Source organism: Populus alba, chromosome 1 (genome assembly GCF_005239225.2).
Source record: "Populus alba chromosome 1, ASM523922v2, whole genome shotgun sequence".
NCBI lineage: Eukaryota > Viridiplantae > Streptophyta > Magnoliopsida > Malpighiales > Salicaceae > Populus > Populus alba.
In genome coordinates this window covers 32,738,380-32,747,819 of record NC_133284.1, presented here as the reverse complement: position 1 = coordinate 32,747,819, position 9,440 = coordinate 32,738,380, and the positions used below count along the sequence as shown (strand labels likewise).

The window sequence follows — 9,440 nt, the reverse complement described above, 5'->3', positions numbered from 1 at the left end:
TCTTTTTTTTTACATCCACATTACGAATACAAATACAAATACAAATTCAAAATAAATAAATAAAAATACACCAGCACACACATCCCCTTTTTTATTATTATTTTCTTTTCTTTTTATTTTTTTTTCTCTTACATTCACATATTACAAATTTAAAATAAATAAACAAAAATTACGTTAAAGCTTTAAAATTTACAAAATGGTCCCTCAAAACTCCCGAATTTGCACGGAAGGACTTCTGGGTATGAATGAACAGTTCCGGCGTGTGGAACCACGCCCCACCGCCACTGGCGGCGCGTGTGTTCACGCGCCGTCGTGAAGAAACCTGGGAACAGCAGATCCCAAAGGGCTTCTTCTTCTCTGTCTTCGCCGGCATGACCTGCAACAATCAAAGACGCACATAACAGTTGATTTTACTATGTTTTTTTCTTTTAGATCAGTTTCGTTTTTTCTTTTTTAGATCTGCAATCAAATCCTTCTATTCCTGGTGGCTAGTCCTTCCTTCTTTAGATGGCGGCTCTGTCGGAGGCGGGAGCGTTGGAAGTCGGAGCCACGAGTGGCGGTGGCTGCCGATCTGTGGACGGCGCTGCTGTGGCTGGTCTGTCGGTACTGTTGAAGCTGGGTCGGCCGAGAGAGGGGAGGACGCTGGAGGTGGCTGAGAAAACAGAGGACGAAGGAGCGGCGCTGCTGTGGTGGACGGCGCTGCTTCGCCGTTGCTGTTGAGGGAGGAGAAGGCTGGTCTCCGTCCGGTTCGCCTTTTGCTCCTGCAACTGAGAAGGTAAAGGGGTTGTTGTGGTCCAAAGGCTAAAGGAAAATGGGGGAAAGAGGAGTGAAATTGAGGGCTGTGTTGATGAATGGTGGCGGCTTCTTCGTGGGCTGAGTTTGGCTGGCGAGAAGAAGGAGAACCGTGAGGAGCTCCAGTGAAGAAGAAGAAGAGAAAAGCTGAAGAGGGCGGTCCGGTGAGGAGAAACAATTAAAACCCCGGGGAGGCGGCTGTGTTTGGTTTTTTTGAAAGACAGGAGGGGGCTGCAGCTCCACAAGAAAATCCTTACGTTTAGGTTTTCTTCTTTTGTTTTTTTGTGATATTTCACTAATGAGTATAGTGAGGCGTTAAATAATAATAATAATTAAAAAAAAAAAAACAAAACTTTCATTCGGTGATGCACAGGAGGCGTGGGGAAGCTACAGTGTTTTCCCCACGCGTTTTAGAGTTCTTTAAGAGAGAGAGAGAGAGAGTAGAAATTCCTAGCTTAAAAAAGGAACTTTAAGCCAAGCTTGATTCCATACTGGCTGTCCAGTAAAGGTGACATGATGGTAATGGTGTGATTATAGCATATAATAATTCTCTTTCCGAAGATGTGATAGTAAATGACAATTAAAGGGGAGTTAGGTAGGGAGGCCAATCCCAAGAGATAGAATTAAGAAAGGAGAAATCTAGAGAAGGTGGGTGAGAGCTCCCCAAGGGTCAAAGTGAAGGTGGATGAGCATTGGTCAAATCACGTATCTCCGCATGAAAAACATAAAATAATATATATATATTCTATGAAATAGAGAAGAATAAGATTTCTTGGTAATGGGGTCCACAACCCGACAATTTCTTCCCATTTGCTTCCCACTTGTCCTAACGCCAGAGTCGGACCAGGTTTCTCTTGGCCCCAATTTCCCTGCTTCATTTTTTTTCCCTTTTTTGGTACAACGCTGCCTGACTTCTTATTTTTGGTGGGTGATTTACACATCTTGGACCTTAGGTCCATCAAATTCAACACCACTTTATAATTACTACACGAAAACCATTCTAAAAAAGGCAAAAGAAAATCACAGATAGAACACCAAGCCCAACGATGATAAGGAGTTTTTTTTTTTTTTGCATCCTGGGTTCAAGTTTTAGTATGTATATCTGTCATTCCCACGGTACTTTATATGTTCATTGAGTTTGTAGGATATTCAGTGAGTCGTGGTACACGCAAGCTGACCCGAACACCCATATAAATAAATAAATAAAAAATCACAAATAGAACATGAGCAGACCTGTTTTTCAGCTTCACATACTCTTGCAAACCTCTCATACGAAAATGACCTCTCTTCTCGTGCTTTCATTTTTACTCATCCTGTTACCTACATTAATATAATTAAGGTTTTACTCATAATGCAAGACTTTGGGGCTTCCTTATAAGAAAAAAAAATACTGTTTTTCTTTAGATATAGATCAAAAGAAACGAGTAAATCTGAGTAAAATTGCTTTGCTATCTTCATAAAAACCATCAACTCTTCTATAATATCCAGCAATGAAACTCTTCTCCAGTGACCTGACATATGATACCTGGACTATTCAGTACGTGAAGCTGAGAACGACTAGACATAGCCAGTTATGGTATTTACATTTTCCTCCCGTATGAAGCCACAAATACATTTATAAGTAAGATCCAAATATGGAAAAGAGGGAGCCCTCTTTAAAGCCACATGCTTCCTCCATGATACATTGCAATCCATGTTGGGCAACATAGTTGAATCGTGATGTTACATTTCTTACCATGTTTATGTCTGTAGTAGATTTCACAGGTTTTTTCCCACATTAGCACAATAGACAAATTTATTTCACAAACTAGAATTGTTAGGAAAATAAATTCTTAATCTAGCACAGAAAATAATAGTCATGCATATAACACATGTGTTGCATATAGGTAGCGCGTGTAGCAAATGCATGTTTTTACGCATGTACTACATATCTATACTTAGACTAGGAATTATTTTCTGAAATGTACTTGTTTGAAAAAATATGTTTGCACTAGAGTGGAAAAAAATCTAGGAAAAACTCTAGATTTCACTCCATATTTGATGGGGTGGCACGTGGCAGCTAGCTGCATCTCCTTATATCAGCAGCCTCGATCGAATAAAAGAATACTTTTATGTTAACTTTCTTTGTTGTCCATCTGACCATCTTTTCAATTTAGGCATCATCTTTGTTAGGTGCTACCCTTCCTATGAGTTGCTATCCTTCCTAGCTATAGCGCTTGATAATGACAACTATATATCGTACGTCTAGCCATATTTATCTTCACATGCAAGGTCATGTGAAAAGAGCCAGCTTTGTTTTAAGGAGACACTGCGATATTGGCTCTTCTTTTATCCATTAACGTTGGATGATATTCTGGACTTTTCAGTAGTGACACGTCCTCAGGGGTTAACAATTGAATGTGCTCGCCCACTTGCCAATCTTTGTAACATTTTCTTTTCAGATTGTATTATAAAAATACTAAAAAAAAAAAACTCTTTCATTGTTTCTTAGCAGATTTAGCTGCACTACAAATCCCCAGGGATTAACACTGGATGTGCAAGCCCACTTGCACACCTTTGCCACATTTTGTTTTCAGATTCTATTTACTTCTGTCAGAAAAGAGTTTAGAAAAAAGTGATCAAACAAACTCCGTTGAAGAAGTTGAAAGAGAAGTTCAACAGCAGATTATTGAGACCCTACAGTTGGGTATATACGTTGAATGCTTGATTTGATACGGCTATCATTGAGCTCGAACATCTAATGATATCCTTCTTCAACGATATCTTGTTCTACTTCGGGTATTTAACGATCATAACTTAATCAGTTCTTGCTCTTTTAGGGACACTGATTCACGAAATATTGCAATTACAAGAGTTGTTTTCCATCAGGGAAAAGGAAGATGACAAGAGAAGGGGTTCAAGTTTTAATTTATCTGGGTGTGAGAGGGTGGTGGGTTGTGCTATTAAAGCAATGAGAAAATTTGCTCAACTTCTGCAGATGGGTCATTGGCTTGTTTGGTCTGGGCTACCATTTGTATATATCTTAGTTTCATGAGCTTCTGCTGCCATCTAAGGCTTTTATGGATACATGGACCGAGCCTATGACCGGAGGTGAGAATGATCGGTAAAGTTGGGTTAGGCTTGATAAAGCTGGTCAAATGGCTAAACTTGGCGTTCTAACCTCCAAAACGCTCAAAGTTGAAAAATGTTATTCCAAGGGCTCCGCTGATTTTCATCCATGTTCACTGGATTGTTGTTTTTGGACCATACCGTGCTACAGTTTGCCCATACCTCATCGTGCACTTCAAACAGTGGTCTCTTATTCTTATATATACACAGGAGAGGGACCGATCCGAGTTCCGACACAGTCTTGTTATCAATATTTGTAGGAGAAAAGTAAAAATGATAACATGGTAAGCATGGTTAAAAATAAATTTTATTCATGTTACATTACTTTTTAAAAGTGAAAGTTACTATAGACCCGTACGTATGTAGATTGATAATACTCCGAACATATATTTATACTAGTATAGGATAATTTAAAAATTTTAAAAAATAAATATATTTTGAATAGTTATATGCATATAAGTATCTAGAAAAATTAAAAGTTACTTTGAATTAAAAATTTAAAATAAAAAATTAAACTTTGATATATAAAAACTAAAGAGATCTATAAAGCGATAGAGATGGGGGTCAAAGCAAATTTTTCAAATGAAATTTAAAGTCATCACCTATTTTACTTGATATTTTCAATTTAATCCTTTTATTTTTAATCCAACCTTTTATTAAAAAAAAATATATGTAATTGGGTTCTAATTTGAATACAAAAAGCTTAATTGTGAAAAAAAGTGTCAAAATTAAAATGAAAATATAAAAAAAATCATTCTTTTAATTTATTCAAAAAATACCAACGTGGTTTTCCCACACTGCATAGTTTCTTTTAATTTAATGTTTAACTTAATTGGGGTTTTCCCACCACGGCATTCATGGTGCCAGTTTACTCGGCTGTTATGTCTTTGTCAGTAAATCAGTGGTAAAAGAAGATTTCGTTACATGCAGTGTACGTTCTAAACTTAAAAGCCCATTTTGCTCAAATTGAGCTCATAACAAGAGATGGAGGGTGTCTGTTGCTTTCCGGAGCCAAAATGGACCCTAAATGGGTTAAAATGAAGTTGTTTTCAAGTACATCTCTCCCACACACGTGTGAACTAGGCGGGATTAAACGAATGCAGATGCTGCGAGTCAATTATTTGAGTTTGTTAGAGAATATATAAATAATTCTTTGAGATCTTGACAAGCAAGATGTGCACTTGAGATCGCTGGCAATGATCTACCATTAATCATGTCGTAAAGAGAAAAGCTCACCTGATGCGACATGTATGGTTGAAGAGACTACTTTTTTGAAAGATATCAACATCTTCTTTTTAATTAGCAGCTTCTATGTGATTGGTTTACTAAATCACCAGTTTGATTGGTCTCTTGATTTTATTTTTTAACCTGGGATAATCACTATGCCACTGATTTACATCATTCTCTATTTTCCTCTATTTTGTTGTTTTAATATTCCTTTATAATTTGTCTTATGGAAGCCACTTCTTTCAACTTTCTTCTAAATAGCTACATTAATTTTTGGTGAAATTGATGCTTAGCCTCCATGCATCAGGTATGGTGTTGTTATTGCATGAGATTTCCAAGTGATGGTTAATTGTGAGCATCTGATTTTGTCATTGCAGCTTGTTATTTATGTCACAAGTCTAGCTGCAGTTGAAGTGCTCCGAGCTCGTGATGGAGGCCAACAGATAATTGACTATGTTGATGTCACATGTGGTCTCAGCTTGGGAGAATATACTGCTTTAAGCCTTCAGGTGAGCATTTAACTCAAGAAAACAACTGTAGTATTTGAAAACTGAAGCAACATCATGTAATTTTCTCGCAATTGAATTGAACTGATATTGTGTTGATCAGCTTGCACAAATTAATGTCTGAGCTCCTTAGCCCCTCGCTCAGGCTCATATTCTCATTTATTCCTTAGTGAGCCAAGCATGGCTATTATGGAGAGATGCAAACCAAAATAGTGTTTCTTTTAAGATCTTGTTGACTACCTCATTTGGTGGGTTAAATGTGCTAAACAACTTGCAAATTGGAATAATCCAGTTACATTCAATTCTGATTAATGACTACCACAGTTGGGTGTTTATTTGCTTATTGTCATGCTCCCATCATATTTAATGTTTTAATTGGTTCATGCTTTTGTGTTTTTAGAATTATAAATTTTAATCCCTGAAGACAAATGATTCCTATCTTTCTTTTGTGTTACTTTTCTTTGTATTCATGTCCTTTTTCTTTAGATTCAATCTTATTATAGCTTTGAAGATGGACTCAAGCTGGTCAAATTAAAGGGTGAACCCATGAGGTGAACATTCATAGTTGGCCATGAGATGGCTTTGCTCTATGCACCTTAAATTGAGTGCTTCATGACATCTTCTAGTAATAATGTTTTCAATGAAACTGCCTCCAGGAAGCTGCCGATACTACTAAAAGTGCCATGGTCAATGTCATAGGACTGGACTCTGACAAAGTTCAACAGTTGTGTGATGCAGCCAATCAAGATGTTGACGAGGATAATAAAGTTCAGATTATGAATTACCTATGTCCTATAAGGTTCCTTTAGATATGTGTCTTTTAATATTGTTGCAATACTTTGTGTATTTATTAATTTAATGTGTACTAACTTCAATGCTGATGCATTTTGGTAGGGTAATTATGTTGTATCTGGAGGTGTTATGGGAGTGGAAGCAGTAGAGGCTAAAGCAAAGTCATTTAAAGCTCGAATGACAGTGATTTATTTCCTTATTTTATTTTTTCATATGGCCATCTTGCTTCTGCCAATGACCATAGCTCCCATTTTTCTCAGGTGCGTTTAGCAGTTGCTGGTGCTTTCCATACAAGTTTCATGGAACCAGCTGTTTCAAGATTGGAATCTGCATTGGCAGCCATTGAAATTAGACAACCAAGAATACCAGTTATATCCAATATTGATGCACAATCACATGCAGATCCTGCCACAATTAAGAAGATCTTGGCACGCCAAGTAAGCTACACGCAATTTGCTTCTCCATGATAAAGCAAGGGAAACCATAATTTGATCCTATAAATTCGAACTTGCAGGTGACTTCTCCTGTTCAATGGGAAACAACAGTGAAGACTCTCCTAGCTAAAGGGCTGAAGAAGAGTTACGAATTAGGACCTGGAAAGGTACAAATTAATCATTGCCTCTTAAATTACAGAACCAGAGCCATATAGCAGTAGTAACTCATTATAATCTATACTCTTAGAGCTTCTTATCTTGCTGAGTTTATTCGAGTCATTTTATCAGGTTATTACTGGCATTGTCAAGAGAATGGATAAGAAAGCATAAATAGAGAATATAGGCACCTGAGGCACTGAGAAGGCAGCCATAAGTGTGCCTCTAGTGGTTCTGATCAACATATGATAAACCACCAAGAAGGTCACTACGTGTTCCTATCAAGAATCCATGTTTGATGACATGAATCATGCAGGAGACATGCCTCGTGCAGGGAAAGGACGTGCCATAAGTAGAGAAGAATATGCCACATATAAGGGATGTGGAGAAAACACCAGTTGCTTGAGGATTTGCTAGCATCATTTCATTGGAAGGCTTAGTCTATGGTTGTTAGCTATTATTTTGTTTATTGTAGCCATTTGAATTCCTTGTTTTAAGTAGTTGAGGTTGTAAGTTTAGGAGAAGTTGCTTCTTCTTTATGTATTTAAACCTTTTCATTATGCAATAAAGAGATTATTCAAAGAGTCAATTATTATGGTTCATCTTCACCCTGAGAGGAACTTTATCTATTTAGCAATTGTAATAGCTTTGACTGGGACCTATCATTGGAATCAGAGCTCTATCTTACAATGGCAACTAACAAAGAAAGAATTGAAAATTTAGAAGTTGGGCTTGGAGGACTTCAAGATAGTATGAATTAGATGGAACTTGGTCTTAATGACAAGTTACATCACATGGAGGAAGTCATCAATAAGCTTTTTATGGCTTTACTCTCAACTAAAGACTACAGGAGTAACACCAATGCATATAGTGGTCTTCTTCGTCATAATAAGGAAGAGTTTACGGAGTTTGCAGAAGGGGGAAGACAAATGTTCTCATCCAAGTTAATAAAGCTTGAATTTCCAAGATACTCTGGTGATGATCCAATTGAATGGTTCAACTAAGTGGAACAATTTTTCAAATACCAAGGCACCATAGCAACACAAAAAGTGTCCTTGGCATCATTTCACCTCGCATGTGAAGCTAATCAATGGTGGCAATGACAACACCGTGCTTACATCAAGGAAGGGAGAGAAGTGACATGGGAGGTTTTTGAGGAAGAACTTTGGGCTCGTTTCAGACCAGTTGATTGTGAAGATTTTGATGAAGCGTTATCAAGAGTTACAAGGTTGGTTCTTTACGAGATTACCAAAAAGAGTTTGAAATGTTGGGAAATCAGGTGCAAGGATAGACGTATAAGGCACTGCTAGGAACATTTATGAGAGGCCTTAAATTAGAAATTGTTGAAGGAATCTGGATGTTTAAACCACAATCCTTAAATGAAGCTTTTAGCCTTGCATGAATGCATGATAACCAGATCACTCACCAACAAAAATTCACACAAACACCATAATTCATTCGCTCGCAACTTGACTTTCCAGCATAAACAAAAGCCACACCAACCTCACGAATGAAAAGACTCACTTGGGACAAAATACAACGGAGGTAAGCTGAAGGCCTTTACTTTAATTGTGATGAAAAATTCACTATAGGCCATAAATGCCGAGGCCCTCAGCTCTTATTGTTAGAAGGGAGCTATAATTCGAATGATGAAGAAGAGGCAAATAAGGAGACCATAATAGAGCCAAAGATATCAAGTCATGCTTTAACAGGATGGACAACGTCCAAAACAATGCGAGTACTAGCTAGGATTGGACCCTGTAAGGTGGCTATCCTTATTAATAGTGGTTCTACCCATAATTTTATTAGCGAGAAGATTGCTAATTTGTTACAATTAGCAGTGGTTCCAACCAGGCCATTCAACGTGAAAGTTGCCAATGGGAATCCATTAAAATGCGAAGGGAGGTTTGAGCTTGTGTCAATCTTGCTTCAAGGTATCCCATTTTCTCTACTCTCTATTCCTTGCCATTGATCAGGTTAGACTTGGTGCAAGGCATACAGTGGCTGGAGAAATTGGGAACTATGATTTACAACTGGAAATAATTAACAATGTAGTACTAGTGAAAAAACCAATCTCACAAGTTACAAGGGATTAACACACATCCCATTCAATCTGCATCTTTGGAGGTGATTTCCAAAGAGTCAAGGCAAGAACATTTTATGTTTGTTATTTTCTTACAGCTCTCAACGGAGGAACCACAACATGATGCACACCTAGATATACAACACTTGATAACAACTTTTGAGGAAATTTTTCAAGAGCCTAAGCAATTACCTTCAGCAAGAGAAATTGATCACCGCATCCCTCTAAAGGAAGGAATTAAACTCGTCAATGTGAGCCCCTACATGTATATCTATTTTAAAAAGATGAAATTGAAAAACAACTTCATGATACGTTAAAATTGGGGCTTATAAGATCCAACAC

General features: G+C 37.5%; 1 pseudogene; it reads left to right on the top strand.

Annotated features, from left to right (window-relative positions):
* The first annotated feature begins 507 nt into the window (after positions 1 to 507).
* LOC118055600 (uncharacterized) lies at positions 508 to 7,210 on the top strand (annotated as a pseudogene).
* Positions 7,211 to 9,440: the final 2,230 nt, after the last annotated feature.